This window comes from Cervus canadensis, chromosome 27 (assembly GCF_019320065.1).
Source record: "Cervus canadensis isolate Bull #8, Minnesota chromosome 27, ASM1932006v1, whole genome shotgun sequence".
Classification (NCBI taxonomy): domain Eukaryota; kingdom Metazoa; phylum Chordata; class Mammalia; order Artiodactyla; family Cervidae; genus Cervus; species Cervus canadensis.
The window spans coordinates 8149582-8153563 of record NC_057412.1 but is presented as its reverse complement, the minus strand read 5'-3'; the positions used below and the strand labels follow the sequence as shown (position 1 = coordinate 8153563).

The window sequence follows — 3982 nt, the reverse complement described above, 5'->3', positions numbered from 1 at the left end:
TGCCCTAATTCTAATTCTAATCACAGATATTATCAATTCTAAAATAAAGGGAGGTGAATATTTAAAAATGGTATCTCTATAATGAAGTTATAGAAAAAAAATAACATGTTTAGACTTTGGAACCAGGCTGTCTAAATTTAAATGCTAATTATTGCATTCACTTATGGAGAGATACTGTCTTTAACCTCTCAATGCCTGTAGGTGAAAGTGAAAGTATTAGTCACTCAATGGTGTCTGACTCTTTGTGACCCCAAGGTCTATAGCCCACCAGGCTCCCCTGTCCATGGAATTGTCTAGGCAAGAATACTGGAATGGGTAGCCATTCCCTTTCTTTCTAAGAAGGAGAGGATATATATACTTTTATCTATATTTTAGGGTTTAGTGAGAATAAAATAAGTAAAGAACTTACCAGAATACCCAAGTTTCATATGTAGAAAAACATAAATTATAGGCATTACTATTAGTTTTCCACTTCATTTCTTTGTCTCCCTATTCACAACACTGAACAGGCGGAGGACCTGGTTTGTAGAATAGATTTATTTTGCCTTCTCTTTCTGTACAGTCATTGTAAGCAAACAGCCTGTGGTAAACACTGGGAAGGCTCAAGGTATTACTTAAAAGAAAAAGTAATAGAATACAAATAGTAAAGAATGTTATAAAATTACTAAATATACACTAAGATGGTCAAAAGGGGGACATAACGCAATAGAGCAGGGTCATACAGACCATATTTTTCCCATTACAACAATATGATGAACTAGAAAAGGATAAACATTATATTCAGTAATGTAACACTGAGGGATAAAAAGAAGGGCTGATTTATTCTCATTTTTCTTGTGAATTATCTGATAAGAGTAATCTGCAGAAGGAAATAGATAGGAATGAGCATAAACTCAAGATAAAGAAACATTGAATAAGCAAATATCTCTGATGCTTTAAACAGATAAAAGTCTTAAGTTTAGAATAAATAATATATGACTTGATCAAGTTTTTTACAAAAATATGGACATTGAAAAGGTTCTGGAAAACTGGAAAAAAAGAATTCCTAAATACCCTCCAGCATTCCGAAAGGAAAAAGGGAGTTGCACACTTGCCAGTATTGTGTGTTGTGTTAAGTCGCTTCAGTTGTGTTTGACTCTTTATGATCCCATGGACTACAGCCCTCCAAGTTCCTCTGTCCATGGGATTCTTCAGGCAAGAATACTGGGGTGGGTTGCCATGCCCTTCTCCAGGTACCAGTATTAATAGTGGTGATAACAGAAATTGTAGTGAGTGAGTGAATGAAAGTCACTCAGTCGTGTCTGACTCTGCGACCCCATGGACTATACAGTCCATGGAATTCTCCAGGCCAGAATACTGGAATGGGTAGACTCTCCCTTCTCCAGGGGATCTTCCCAACTCAAGGACAGAGCCCAGGTCTCCCACATTGCAGGCAGATTCTTTACCAGCTGAGCCACAAGGGAAGCCCAAGAATAGTGGAGTGGGTAGTCTATCCTTTCTCCAGTGGATCTTCCCGACCCAGGAATTGAACCGGGGTCTCCTGCATTGTAGGCAGATTCTTTACCAACTGAGCTAGGAGGGAAGCCTGGTAATCGTGGTAGTAGCTCCAATAGCAGCAGTAATAGTGGTTGTTGTTCAGTCACTAAGTCATGTCCGACTCTTTGCTCACCTATGGACCGCAGCATGACAGGCTTCCCCGTCCTTCACTGTCTCCCTGATCTTGCTCAAACTCATGTCCATTGAGTCAGTGATGCCATCAAACCATCTCATCCTCTGTCACCCCCTTTTCCTCTGGCCCTCAATCCTTCCCAGCATCAGGGTCTTTCCAGTGAGTTGGCTCTTCGCATCAGGTGGTCAAATTATTGGAGCTTCAGTTTCAGTATCAGTCCTTCCAATAAATATTCAGGGTTGATTTCCTTTAGGATTGACTGGTTTGTTATCCTTGCTGTCCAAGGAACTCTCAAGAGTAATAGTAGTAGTTAATATTACCTGCATACTTGCTATGGACTAACTATAGTACATGGAATACTTATATCAATTTTAACTTCAAAAATGATATAAATATGTGTTATTATTATTAATATTTTACATATAAGAAAAATAAGGCTCAAAGAAGTTAGGTAACTTGGCAAGGTCATGGAGCTATGTAACTGTGGAACAGAAATGGAATATAAGCAATCTGACTCAGGCATTCTTGTTTTAACCTAGCCCTCCTCAGTACTGAACACAGTATGTTTATGAGTGTATGTATCTTCTGTTTTCAGAAGCATTATGTTCTAGATACCTAATATAAATAATATGTAGGCTTTATTTGAAACACAATTTTGAGATAAATAGGATATATAGTAACTTTTCAAGCTGTCTGATCTATTTCTTGCTAAGAAATAATAACAATCTGATATTTGGTAAAGGTGATTTGACTTACATGACCAAGCATTTGCCTGGTGTCTATATTGAATTATGTGTTGTTTTATTTTCCAACTAGTTACTTTATGACACGTTGGCATTTTTCTAACAGAAACTGACGCCCTGCAAAATAGTGATAAATTGGGATGATATAGCATTTGCCAAAGTTGATGCTTCAGCTTATTTGCTGCTGGTGTAAATACTATAGTTATAGTAAAAGAGCTCCACCCACTTCTTAGGTAAATTATTTGATGATGCAGAGACCAAGGAACTACTATTATATTAGTGAAAATGTTAGTTGCTCAGTTGTGTCTGACTCTTTGGTACCCCATGAATTGTAGCCCTCTAGGCTACTCTGTCTGTCGAATTCTTCAGGCAAGAATACTGGAGTAGGCAGCCATTCCTTTCTCCAGGGGATCTTCCTGACCCTGGGACCGAACCTGGGTCGCCTGCATTAGCAGGCAGATTCTCTACCATCTGAGCGACCAGGGAAGCCCAACTATATTAGTTGTCTATTTGCTTTCTTGTTTTTGAAAACTTTTTTCCTTCTTTCTTTTTCTACTTACGTTGAAGTCAAAGGATCTCTTTCAGGTAAGTTTTAGGAGGCCTGACTTTTCTATGAGTGTGGGAGATTGGATATCGAATTCTAAGCTGACACAGTTTTACTTTCTCAATGTTAAAAATGCAATTCTTAGCTTCATTAATATCTGTTGAGAAGAATGCAATTATTTTCATGCTTATTCATGTGAAGGTAATGTGTCCTTTCTTTCTGAATTCTTTAAAAATTTGCTCTTTATAATTGTTCTTAGTAATTTAATAATAAGACTCAATGGTTTTCCCTTCCTTTCTCCCTTTCTCCCTTCTCCCTTTCTTTCTCTGTGCAGGATTCATTTGTACATGAACACAGAAAAAAGTCCTCAGGCTTGCGTAGCAATTTCTTCTTTCTTTTTTCTGTTCATGTATGTTTACCCTGCTTAGTGTTTGTTGACGTTCTTGGAAATGTGGGTTGTTAGTTTTCATCAAATTTAGAAAAAATGATGGCTATTATTTCTTTAAATGTTTTTCTGGCTCTCTCCTCTTTGAGGCACTTTTATTACACAGATGTTAAACCACTTAATATTGTTCCAAAGTCCTTAAGTAATTCATTTTTATTAGACTTTTCTCTCTGCATTTCATTTTGGATGGATTTTATTACTATTTCCACCTTTTAAGTCTCAGCTTTTCTCCTCTTTTCTTCTCATCATGTTTTTGTATTTAAATAGTGGAGTACTTGGATATCATTATAAGAGGTTTTTTGACATGCTTGACTGCTAAGTGCATTATCTCTGATGTTGTTTTAAAATTCAAATTCTTTTTTTTTCAATTGTAGTATAATAGCTTCACACTGTTGTGTTGGTTTCTGTACAACAACAGGAATCAGCCTTAAGTATACGTCAGTCCCCTCCCTTCTGAGCCTTCCTCTCATCCCTGCCATCCCACCCACCTAGGGTATCACAGACCACCGGGCTGAGTTCCCTGTGTTATACGGCAGCTTCCCACTAGCTATTATTTTCCGTATGCTGTGTGTGGGTTTTAA

The 3982-nt window shown here is 37.5% G+C and overlaps 1 non-coding gene across 1 annotated transcript; it reads right to left on the bottom strand.

Annotated features, from left to right (window-relative positions):
- Nucleotides 1-479: 479 nt before the first annotated feature.
- Nucleotides 480-603, bottom strand: LOC122428990. The gene has a single exon (XR_006265867.1). It is a non-coding gene; the product is annotated as a small nucleolar RNA SNORA51 (small nucleolar RNA).
- Between the last annotated feature and the right edge of the window lie 3379 nt (nucleotides 604-3982).